The sequence below is a fragment of the Pongo abelii genome, chromosome 4 (genome assembly GCF_028885655.2).
Source record: "Pongo abelii isolate AG06213 chromosome 4, NHGRI_mPonAbe1-v2.0_pri, whole genome shotgun sequence".
Lineage (NCBI taxonomy): Eukaryota > Metazoa > Chordata > Mammalia > Primates > Hominidae > Pongo > Pongo abelii.
Window position 1 is genome coordinate 106,354,897 of NC_071989.2, and position 13,410 is coordinate 106,368,306.

Genomic DNA, 13,410 nt, shown 5'->3' on the forward strand with positions numbered 1-13,410 from the left:
GAATTAAATTAACAACCACCATATTTCCTTAACCACAATTGCATAACCTTATGTCCAGCATGTTCACAGCTGAGGACTTTACCACTGACTTACAAAAAAAAAAAAAAAAATGCTATGCACATAAAGTTTTTGCCCTGTCTTTTAAAAAGTTTCTTTCTGGGCAGGCTTTTTATTTTTACTACAGGTCTGAGCCATTTCACTAGGACCATACACTGTACATATGTTCCAGGTAACATGAACTCTAAAATTGTAGTATCTATTAACGACAACTACCATTCTAGAAAATAATATCTCATTTAAAATTTGAGTATTACTTAGAAAGGTCTCTGCTAATTAATGGCTCTCTTCATTGTGGAAGTAATAATGTGTTTAGATTTTTAATAAAGTATAATATATGATATTTTAAAGGATTGAAATTTGCATGGAAGGGAAAGAACTACATTGTAGCATTGGGTGCATTGGGTAAGGAGATCTTATATATAAATGGTCTAGTAAAGAAATTCTATAACTTTACTTTTTGAAATATATGTGGATCATTTTATATGTGAAGTATGAACTCATTCTTTATGATAATTGCAAGTATAGCAGCAATTGTGACTGAATATTTAGTATTATCAATTAATATGAATTCATATCACTTAAAGAAAAATGAAGCATATTCATATTTGAAGAGTTGCCTGTGGAGTCCCACTCTAATAGTTGAGTTTGCTTTTTTACCTCAAGGACATTCTGTACTGGCAAGTTTACAGTTGCCCTAGACCGAAAAAGACCAGGGTGCTTTATTACTAGCAAAAAAAAAACTGTGTATATGTGTTTTCCTTTAAAGGTATCAGATCCTACAAGAACAAACTTGTAAACCTGTTTCTGAGTTTACTCCTATGTGCCAATAAAATGGCTTTCTCTAAGTTGATTTTTTTGAATTTTTGTGTCATCATTTTTTTTTTGCCTGTTGAAGTATTCAAATTAAATATTCATATAACTATTTACATGCATACATGAATGTAATTTCATAGAAACTGATAATATCAGAACCTGATTCAGAATGCAATTTACATCTTAAGTAACATGGTATCTCTATTGATTAATATTTGTTTACAAGTTTCATGAAGGTATGATACGGAAAGGAAAGTGTTTTACATTTCATATTCTGTGAGCAGAAGTATCTTATGAAAGAACAAGCACTAATATTTTTTAGCATTTCCCAGGCTTTGCTCTGTGCTAAGTACATTACATACATAACTGTTATCACTGTATCCTCACAACAACATATCTCTGTGGCAAAGTCTATTTTTAGCCTCATTTCACAGATGGGTAATATGAGGCAGGGAGAGGTTAAGTAATTTACCCAAAGTACACAGCCAGAAAGTAGGATTTGAACACAAGGAGTCCTACACAGAGCCCTCATGCTTGAGCTCATGCTACCAGAAAATAACGTAGATCAGTGGTTCTCAGACAAGAGCAGGGATTAGAATCACCTGGAGGGCTTACCAAAACAGACTACCTGGCCTCATCCTCAGAGTTTTCAGTACAGTAGATCTGGTCTGAGATCTGAGAATTTGAATTTCTAACAAGTTTCCAGGTGGTGTGGTGCTGCTGGTTTGGGGGTCACACTTTGGGAACCACAGATGTAAATGACTCTCTGGAAATCAGGACAATTGAGCTGTGCATGGAGAGTTTAGGAACTGGAAATGCTACCATGTGCCTGGAGAGAAAAAAGGGGACAACCAGACACCAAGAAAGAAACTGAAGATGCTCAGGGAGGGGGAGTCTCTGAGGAAAAGGAAGGCAGGAGCTATACACTTTTGTTGTTGGGAAAGCCTGAGGTCGAGAGGAGAGGGACAGGTGGGAAATCCTGCAAAGACAATAGATGTCAAACTAAGGAAAGAACTTTTTAAAAGGAATGTTGAAATGCCACAGTAATTTCTACTTAAAAACTCAACCCTGGGAAAAATGTTTGACTTTTCTAAAGCATAATGACATCACAAACAACAGACAATAGTGGCAAAGGCTTCAAACTGAGAGACAGAAGATCATAGCCCAAAACTGCTGGTGATCCTGTAGCTGTCATTTTAACCCCTTGAGCCCCAGTCTCCTAGATCTTCCTCATATTTGTTCTTGTTCATCTTGAGAATCCCTTCTTGCATTAATGGTCTAAGGTTCAAATGATGGAGACAGGAGGATATGACCCTCCAGTATATTTGCTTTACAAATCTGCTTCTCTCTTTCATCTAAGTTGCTTTAAATTGATCATCTCATTGCCCAACCTGAGTTAGAATGGAGACATACGAACTTATTAATGACTTCTTATTAAAAGAGGGGACATTTACATTTGCCTCTGGTTTTGGTTTGAGTCTTCACACAGCACTGCAGCTAAATTACTATTTATTTTTAGCAGCCAAGAAAGAGAAGATTGCTTAATGTTTGTTGTTTCTCGGACCTGCCTTCTATGTAGATGTCTGTAAACGCCTTCAATACAGTCAATGGAAGAAGAAAAGTGTGCCAAGACTATTTTCTTCGTTATAATTGTTGGAGGCCACTCAGGGCCATGTTCCATTTACTCTCAAACTAAGATGGCATGGAAAGTCTCCTGTTCACCCTGTTCTTTTTATTAAAGAGTTGAAGCACTTTTTAAATCAAGAAGAGAGGGAGATAGATTTAATCCTATGTCTGCATTTCAGGAAAATTTAAGAGAGGGACATTCCAGGTCAAGGGGCCAACAAAGGAAGACTGGGGAGTTTGTGTTCCTTTTGACATCATGTAATCACCATAGATGTCCACTTTTAACCCAGGGTGGGGCCAGTATTTGTTCAGTCTCCATTCCTGTACTATTTTAACAGTAATCCAGAAAGTGTGTGACAAGGGGACTTGAGCCTGTCTTTGGGTTTCTCAACATTAGTCTCCTCTCTATGTTCTACTCTAAAATAGCCAGCTCTCTGTTCAACTTCTAAAATACAGTTAGGCAGACTAAGTGGAATCATGACAGAGATTTTATATTACTTTTTGTAGTAACTTGAGTTATAGGACTTTTCATATCCTGATCAAAGAAACAGAAAATGGATTGCTCTGAGTCCCACCGCACAGTGGTAACAGAAGCAGGAATAGAACCTGGGTCACTTATCTTCCAGTCTAATGATCCTTCTGGTCTACCACTTCTCTCAGACTTTGCTGCCAGCAAAGGCTTTCTTGGTGTATTCACTTCCTACTTGCGCACATTAACTCACACACATTCTAACACACCCATAGTCATACACACTCATTCTCCCTATTATACACTCCTTCAATGTCATTCTCATACACTCACACTCACATAACTACAGGAGCACCAGAGCCACAGCTTCGCAGCATGGCCTACAGCTGGAGGCCCAACCCATCTACTCAGATTCCTTTTGTTGAATCAATGTGACCCATGCAAGGTTTCAAACCTGATGTCAACACCCAACTGAGGGCTCAGACCAGAGCTGGACCTGCATAAAAGTTCCATGTGGAGGCACTGACCTCCATATTTTGAGTTCTAGATTAGGTGGCAGACAGTGAGGAATGAATCTTGCAAGAGAAAGTGGTCAGAAAAGGATCCAGTGGCAGAATTCCAGGATGAAGTCTAGTGGTCAGAAGGGAGTTGAGGCCAGAGAATTGATGACTATGAGAGTGAATTCTGCAGACAAGAATCCAGTCATTGAAGAGGACCAGGTTTCAGAAACAGAATCCAGGTACCTAAGAGCAGGGTGAGCATGAGGAAGCAGATGGTATTAAAGTTTATGAGCTATCAGAGGATAAATGGGGCAAGGAGCACTGTCCCAAAGAGTGACACTCACCATGAGGGAAGATGGTTTGGCTGTAGCTGGGCTTTGCTGCCCTCTTTACCCCAGGTGACCCTCTTTGCTCTAATCTGTGATAGCTTCTTACACTTAAGGGTTTTGTTTTTGTTTTTGTTTTTGTCTTTGCCTCTTCCTTGGACAAATGAGGCAAAAGTGACTATAACTAAGTCACATCCGTGGCAAAGTTTAAATAACACTTAGATTTTATAATTAATTCTTTTTTTTTTTTTTTTTTTTTTTCTTTTTGAGATGGAGTCTCACTCTGTCACCCAGGCTGGAGTGCAGTGGCATGATCTCAGCTCACTGCAATCTCCACCTCCTGGGTTCCAGTGATTCTCTTGCCTCAGCCTCCCAAGTAGCTGGGACTACAGGCACATGCCACCATGCCCGGCTAATTTTTGTATTTTTTAGTAGAGATCGGGTTTCACCATATTGGCCAGGCTACTCTCGAACTCCTGACCTTGTGATCCGCCCACCTCAGCCTCCCAAAGTACTGGGATTACAGGCACGAGCTACCGCGCCTGGTTATAATTAATTCTTTGGGGACAGCAATTACAGATCTATCCCCCTTCCCCTCAACCCCCGTGTAGACTGACAAGTGTCATCCAGGTAACGTAGGGTTTCTGAAGATGCCCTGAATTCTGTTGAGTCAACAATGAAGCCTCTCAGAGAAGCACCCAACATCTGGTGTGAGAGTGATCTAGAACATGTTCTCACAACTGCCCAGAAGCTGAATATCAAGTTTATCCAGACTTGGATCACAGTGATCACTGAACAAAGCTTTTAATTACTCAACAATTAATCAACAATATGCAGATAAGTAAGATAATTATTTGTCATATCTCTTACCTTCTCTGTTTATGTAGCCTACTTTATGTCTAGGCAAAGTGTGTGGCCACAGCAAAGTGAGATTTGCTCTGTGCAGGACAGGAAAGGACACTGCTTCAACTATAAATTCTCCTCTTGTCAAAGGCACAGACATAATTAGCTATATCCAAGGGCACAACTATTCCTCTACTGACAATAAAGCCAGACTGTATTTGCATTTTACCTTGCAATATGCCCACCTAAAAAACATTTCTACAAAGGCTGCATAAAATAGAACTGTCAAGTTTCAGTCCTGCTCCATACACCAGCAGCACATTTGCAAATATGAAGGTCTCACATTTTGTCAAGAGAAGGTACAGCTCTGTTAGAAATTAAAAACAAATATCATTTCCTAATGGAAGTTGGATTTTATTCTAAGACAACATCTGGACTAATTTGCCAGTGAAAGCTTTCTACTTTAAACCTTGAAAGGGAGAAATAGACTAAATAAGTTGTATTTTAGGATTGATCTGATGTTCTAATTTTTATCTCCACACAAGCCTTTATTTAAGGTTAAAATATGATATGAGTCTTCTTTGATCTTTCTACATCAGTTGGACGGTGAGTCACTTCTCAATGTTTACTTTGTGGTACTATGATAATAAAAATATTGTAGCAGTTTTGTTTTACTATTCAGACTTTCTCAAAGAAGGAATCCTAGTGCCAAAAGGTAATAAAAAATACCAAAATGAAATTTCTCAGTTGTTAACATGTCAATCACAAGAAAATTTAGCTCTAGGAGTATCACCTCACTACAAATGGATAAAATAGCAATCAATCATACAATAATTTTTTACACTGGCATGTTAAATCTGTATAATAGTCAAAAATATGAATATCATGTTTCTATATAATAATTAGATATAATTCTTTTCTACAGATCCTGATAAGTTTTTGTTCCAACTCATACTCACTGTTTTGTTTTGTTTTGTTTTGTGACATTGCCAAAATATATACTGTTACCCATATAAGGTAAAATGGCCCTGTGTATAAAATACCACGTGGTGAATGCTTGCATTTCAATTAAAACCAGATCTCATGACATCTTTATGCATCTGAGCCCCAGCCATCTGAGGGTAGCCATGTCAACCTCCTACACTCTTGATCAGTGTAAGCTCATCTATTCTTAGACTATGAAATATGGGTCTTGGGTGTCAGGGGAAGAATTGTTAGCTGGTCACAGCTGTGGCCTGGTAGGGAGTACTTTGTGTGGTCTGTGAGCAGAATTTTTCTGCCTTCCTTCCCAGCTGTGCACTGCTGAGTGGAAGAAGGTGTACCCCAGGCTCATCAATCTCTTTGCGTTCCTCACACTGAACTGGGAAGGTTAGAAAGAGGCAGGCCAGGAAGAGAGGTCCAGAGGCCAGTTTCTTCCCACTGAGTCAAAGAATAGCATAGAAAAGAGACTAAACAGTTGTTCCTCTCAGGTTGCTTAGAAAGAAGACAGAGGCCACTAAATGAATGCATCATTCTTTGGGAGCTCCTGTGCCAGGCTGATAACTGTATGTGAGTCAAAGCTGAATAACTTTAGGGAAAAAAAAATCTGCAAAATATTAGGTAGAAACTAACACGGAAGAAGACCCTCAAAATTGCAGTTCATTTTTATTCATTGGTGATTAACTTGAAATGTAGTCACTTGATCTACAAGGTTGTTTAAATGATAAAAAGACTTTTCTAGTATTTTTCAAACAAAAAAGATAGGTTTTTATATTTCTATACCACATTGTGATTTAATTTAAGTAGTTTTAACCAAAAAAAAAACTTTTTCTTGTTAAAGTCTATTGTTGCCAGAGCCAATCAGAAGCAAAAGAATGGATGTGAAAATTAGGCCTGAGAATGTATATTTGGGTAAAAAAATTTAAAAATAAACTTAATTCTTAGCTGCAGGAACCTTTCCCAACTGACACCTGAGAATTACACTGGCACTGTCCTAACTTGGGTTTTGAGTGCATCTTAAAGTTTATGATGAAAAACGCCAGTTTCACCTGTTTTGTTAGTTCAAGGATATGGTCATTATTTGTTGTGTTTATTAAAAAGTCTAAAATACAATTTCTGCAAGATTGAAAAAGATAATGACTTTCCATTTTTCTTAACTCTTTCCTGCAGTTTATGTTTGAATAAAGATTTCAAAAGATTGTACAAACCAGTTTTTTGGGGGGTCTTTTTTTATTATTATTATACTTTAAGTTCTGGGATACATGTGCAGAACGTGCAGGTTTGTTACATAGGTATACACATGCCATGGTGGTTTGCTGCACCCAACAACCAGTCATCTACATTAAGTATTTCTCCTAATGCTATCCCTCCCCTAGCACCCCACCCCTTGACAGGCCCCAGTAGGTGATCTTCTCCTCCCTGTGTCCATGTGTTTTCTTTGTTCAACTCCCACTTATGAGTGAGAACATGTGGTGTTTGGTTTTCTGTTCTGTGTTTGTTTGCTGAGAATACCATTCAGGACATAGGCATGGGCAAAGACTTCATGACTAAAACACCAAAGCAATGGCAACAAAAGCCAAAATTGACAAATGGAATCTAATTAAACTAAAGAGCTTCTGCACAGCAAAAGAAACTATCATCAGAGTGAACAGGCAACCTACAGAATGGGAGAAAATTTTTGCAATCTTTCCTTCTGACAAAGGGCTAATATCCAGAATTTACAGGAACTTAAACAAATTTACAAGAAAAAAAAATCTCATCAAAAAGTGGGTGAAGCTTATGAACAGACACTTCTCAAAGAAGACAGTTATGTGGCCAACAAACATGAAAAAAAGCACATCATCACTAATCATTAGAGAAATGCAAATCGAAACCACAACGAGATACCCTCTCATGGCAGTTAGAATGGTGATCATTAAAAAGTCAGGAAACAACGGATGCAGGAGAGGATGGGGATACATAGGAACGCTTTTACACTGTTGGTGGGAACGTAAATTAGTTCAACCATTGTGGAAGACAGTGTGGCGATTCCTCAAGGATCTAGAACCAGAAAGACCATTTGACCCAGCAATCCCATTAATGGGTGTATACCCAAAGGATTATAAATAATTCTACTGTAAAGACACATGAACACATATGTTTATGGTGGCACTATTCACAACAGCAAAGACTTGGAACCAACCGAAATGCCCATCAATGATAGACTGGATAAAGAAAATGTGGCACATATACACCATAGAATACTATGCAGCCATAAAAAAGGATGAGTTCATGTCCTTTGCAGGGAAATGGATGAAGCTGGAAACCAGTTTCTCCATCACTAGTACAGAAAAATCAAAATAGAACAGAATGCTGTAGTGATAATAAAAGTGTTCTTAGACTTAAATAACAATCTTTAAAGAAAAATTATTCTAACTCAATTAGTTGATTGAGTTATCCCTGGTAACTGAAGGCAACATTTATTTTTGTTGGGATCAACACAACTGTTTAGAAATATAAAATTTTCTTTGCTTTTATTAATAGATGAAGTAGCATACTTTACTTTCAAGCTGTTCATTTGAAGCCCACTTTTGTTGTCCTTTCAGAGTAAAATTTTTTCCATATTCCCTGTACCTGTTTTCACAACCATGACATATTCAGAAAGTTTTCTTCTTAATATTAGTTGCTAAGCAAAATATATTTCAGTACACCTGCTGTAAAATTGTCAGTCAAACACACATGGCAAGTGTTTGGTAATCTGATAACACTTTACCTTACCAGCAATCATCTGATATTTTACAATTGATGCTAGGATATTTAACTAGAATAGAGTCTTTTTTTTTATTGTGTGAAATCAGAGATGTGATGAAAAGAAGTCTGAAATCTCAACATTCCCCCATTTCATTAGGGTTCTCATTTGACTCTCTTAATTTCTTTATTGGAAGCACTCTGTCATGACTGGCTATTTTCACAAAAGTAGAAGTAGTCCTATGAACAGTAGCAAAATATTTCTCTCAAGTAACAAAAGAATAAAAAGTGTTTTGTAAAAACATGTTTTTCTTTCATTTTACATAAAAAAAAATTATACCCAAACTCTATTATTTTGAACTTTTTCATTAACTGGGTTGAATTTACTTTATTATTTCCAAATGTAAGGCAACATGCAAGAAATACATGCCATTTGTAAACTCTAGTTTTAAGGGCTGTTTATTAAGGTGTGCGAAGATGCAGATTTGTCTGAGATTATTCATCCTCATGGCCCAAATGAGAGTACGTGGAGAACTTTTGTCCGTGAGTATGCCTTTGAATACTTATTTTGAATCTGCCTTCAACAACCCCTGTACAATATAACAGAAAGTAGATTGTAGGAAGCTGTTCCTCTTACCTTGATCCTAAAGAGATAGCCATATAGGGATTATGAATTGGAGCAATGCTTATGATAATAGAGTTTGGTGCTGTGTTTGTTATTGCCTCTACGTTTTCCAATGGATTGCATATGACTGTGATAAAGAAACAGTCTATGATAGCTAAACAAAGAGGTAGTCATTTCAGTTTATGTTTGAACTTCCACTCTTCTATACTAATCAAACAAAATGATATCCAGCTGCTTACTTTAGCTATAAAACATTGTTTTATCTTATGCTTCTGTACATATCTAGAAATATGTTATGTAAATCATTTTAATATGAGAAACTTGAGGGTTCAATTGCATCAGAATCAGGAAATACAGGGTTAGGGTAGCCAATTTAAGCTCAGACCCCTCTCCTCATTATCAGCAATGTAATGGTGCCTTTCATTTCATGGATTTATTGTTTGTGACCGTTTATGTTATATGTGAGTATCAGGTAATGGGTGACAGGCAAGACTGCAAACCTGAGGAGGACCATTCTTCCTTAGGATTGTAGTCAATTCTAATTCATCATTTTACATACATAATCCCCGAGCAGTGCAAGCCTGAGACATGTGAGCATCTGTTCATTGAATGCACCTCTCTCCATGCCAACGACATATCACATGGAGCACATCTGAGTTTCACCAAATCATCGGGCTCCTGGACAGACAGGCTTTTACACATTAATAAGTCTTTTGTCAGTAGCATTTGTGTGATCATATTTATTCACATAAGAAGGCATCCAAAGAAAAAAATTAGAAACTATAAAAAGGCATGAAAAGAAAAATAAGTTTTACATTTTGCTGAATGTCTTTCCTAGCCCTTATGGGTGTTTCCACATTTCTATTTCACAAAATTGACATGTTATTCAAACAGTTATATAGGCCATTTATTTCAAAGTTAATATTTTTGACCATTCTTCCACCACAATAAATATTTTTTATAACATTATTGATTAAGGCCATGTATTTTCATTGTGTAGAAGTGAAAATCATTTTCATAACTACTCTCCTGTTTGGGGACTTTAAATGTTTTTCTATTATAAAAAAGCCTGCATTGTACCAACCTTAATTTTGTTAGAATACTTTTTTAGAAATAGAATTTGTGTCCAGGGCAAAAAAAAAATTTAAGGCTTTTAATATCTATTTGCATATTGACTTTAAGAAAGTTTATTGTGTATCAATTTATAGTCTCTGGACAACGTTTCTTTAAGTGGAACTGTTTATGGAATCTTCCATGCTCATATTTTGCTAAGAAACTTATTCAATAAATTCAACTGTTATATCTAATTCTGTATTAGAAACATAAACAATAAAAATAATTTTTTAAAATCTAGATCTAAGCTTTTATTCTTATATTGAATGAGGACACACTATTGAGTGTAATGAGGACACACTCTTACACGAGTTTAAGAATGTACTTATTTCTTCCATCCTGAACTGATTGAATTATCTTCAATATCCTGAATCTTATTCATGAAAAAGTCTCCTTGAATTTGTAAGTTTCATTGCTGCTGTCTGATTTCTCATTTTCCATACAGAAGGCTGCATATGAAGGGATCTTTTTCTTCCTCAAACACCTAAGCCAGTAGAATTGAGCCAAAAATATGCAATTAGGCAAGACTCTCCAATGTTCAGTTGGCAGGTGGCTACATACACAGGAGTAAAACAGGCTTGTGAGTTCTGGCTTTGGTAGGGCAGTTGCGCCTTCTCCATACCACTTGTCCACCAGCCTGCAAGTGATGTAAGCTGGCTGTGCCCTTAATAATGTCACAATGGCCTTCTTCCCCTACACTTCAACCTCCTACCCTTTCCCTTCTCTCTTTCTCTGGGTCTCTTATGAGGAAAGAGTCAGAAAAGAAATGCAATCAATAAGAAAACACTAAAGTGAAGGTGGGTGACAAGCAACTGCTGCCTACAGCCAAAAGGGCACAGAACAGGCCCAGCCTCATTTTATTTGTAAGCTCATATCACAGCCTTTGGCATAATCCTTTGGGATAAATTTTCTAAACTTTTGAATCTCTGAGTAAGCGAATGGATGGAGAGGGAAACTTCATAGTGTAACAGCGCACAGAGGCTGAGTGTGTGCATCCACCAAAACACACATACCTCCATGCCTATTTGTGGGAGTACCTTAAACTCATCGAACATGAAATAAAATGGTCAGCAATATCAAACGTAGTAAATATAGTCCAATATTTAAGATCGTTTTGTGACCACAATCTCATTATTCCATTGGAAGTAAACACTGTATTTGCTTGCTCCAATCCTTTGATAGAGTGAGACAGCCAGATTGACATAACCTAAATCTTCTGATTCTTAAACCAATGATCCATATTTCTGGTTGAGCACTCTATACATTGCTTTCTGCCACATCCTCAATCTCTACCAGAGGAACACATGGCTGTACCAGGCACTGCGGGAAGGCCCGCGAGTTCAGAGCGTGGAGCAGATGCGCGAGGTGGCCTCGGGAGCGGCCCGCATCCGTGGGGAGACGCTGGGCCTCATCGGCTTTGGTCGCACGGGACAGGCGTTGCAGTTCGAGCCAAGGCCTTTGGATTCAGCGTCATATTTTATGACCCCTACTTGCAGGATGTGATCGAGCGGTCCCTGGGCGTGCAGAGGGTCTACACCCTGCAGGATTTGCTGTATCAGAGCGACTGCGTCTCCTTGCACTGCAATCTCAACGAACATAACCACCACCTCATCAATGACTTTACCATAAAGCAGATGAGGCAGGGAGCATTCTTTGTGAACCCAGCCCTTGGTGGCCTGGTGGACGAGAAAGCCTTAGCACAAGCCCTCAAGGAGGGCACGATACGAGGGGCAGCCCTCGACGTGCATGAGTCGGAGCCCTTCAGCTTTGCTCAGGGTCCGTTGAAAAATGCCCTGAATCTCATCTGCACTCCTCACACTGCCTGGTACAGCGAGCAGGCGTCACTGGAGATGAGGGAGGCAGCTGCCACCGAGATCCGCCGAGCCATCACAGGTCGCATCCCAGAAAGCTTAAGAAATTGTGTGAACAAGGAATTCTTTGTCACATCAGCGCCTTGGTCAGTAATAGACCAGCAAGCAATTCATCCTAAACTCAATGGTGCCACATACAGATATTCTCCAGGCATCGTGGGTGTGGCTCCAGGAGGACTTCCTGCAGCCATGGAAGGGATCATCCCTGGAGGCATCCCAGTGACTCACAACCTCCCGACAGTGGTACATCCTTCCCAAGCGCCCTCTCCCAACCAGCCCACAAAACACGGGGACAATCGAGAGCACGCCAACGAGCAATAGCAGAGAATGCCGGAAGGTAATCACTCAGATACACTTGGGACCAAGAGACAGTGAAAAATAGATGAACTAAGAGAAAAAGAATCGGATGGTCTTTGTAACTGATTCTGGGCATATGCATCATTGATGTTGCAGTGTTAAAACTACAAGAGCTAGAAAACTGAAGATGTCGTCTGCTTACGGAAGCGCTGAAAGACTAGGATGTGATTTATTAACGACCAACTTCTGTTATTGTGTGTTAAGTTTTTCATCTGTGCATCAAATCACAAAGAATAAATTGAGCTTTTTCTTTATCAGTCCCTTGGGCACAGCAGGTCCTGAACACCCTGTTCTACAATGTTGCATCAAGAGTTCAAACAACAAAATAAAAAATATTAAGAGGAAATCCCCATCCTGTGACTTGGGTCCCTTAAGTCTACAGGGGCTGGTGACCTCTTTTTTGCTAATAGGAAAATCACATTACTACAAAATGGGGAGAAAACTGCTTGCCTGTGGTAGACACCTGCACACATAGGATTGAAGACAGTACAGGCTCCTGTACAAAGAAGCGTCTCACATCTGAACTGCATACTGAGCGGGCAAGTTGGTTGTAAGTTCAGTAAAACCTTCTGATGATGCAAAAAAAAAAAGTATTAAGCTCCACAAGCTGTTTGTACTCAAATATATTTTCTCAGTTTCAGATCCTCTGCTATTTTATTGAGTGGAAAGTCTTGAGCTAAAAGGGTTCAAGAAGAAAAATGTTGCATTTCCTTATGTCTCAGGAAACACGTTTTATGGTAACTTGTCAGATTGTCTATGAACAAACCCACTTTTTTAGACATTGATAAAATCTTCTTTTCTTCACGTGCTATTTTATACAAGAACACTTCAGATGTATTAGATGTGACTGATTTTAACAAATCCTATTAGATTTGTATCAACTAGTTACATGTTCTATTCATAGTCTTTTGTGAATCATGGCCTTTTTGTTTAAAAAGATGGCCTATTTTGAGCCTTTGTATAGGTACATTCCTGTTTTTGTGACAAAAGAAAAATTTTAAAATTGTCCCAAACAGAAAAATAACGGCTATTAGAAGTATGTTTTGTTTTAGTGTGAGTTACCATTACTGTATTTGCTTATTGAAAAGGTGGAATTTAGCGT

The 13,410-nt window shown here is 38.3% G+C and overlaps 1 pseudogene; it reads left to right on the forward strand.

The window, feature by feature from the left end:
• Positions 1 to 3,537: 3,537 nt before the first annotated feature.
• LOC100443849 (C-terminal-binding protein 2-like) lies at positions 3,538 to 12,535 on the forward strand (annotated as a pseudogene).
• Positions 12,536 to 13,410: the final 875 nt, after the last annotated feature.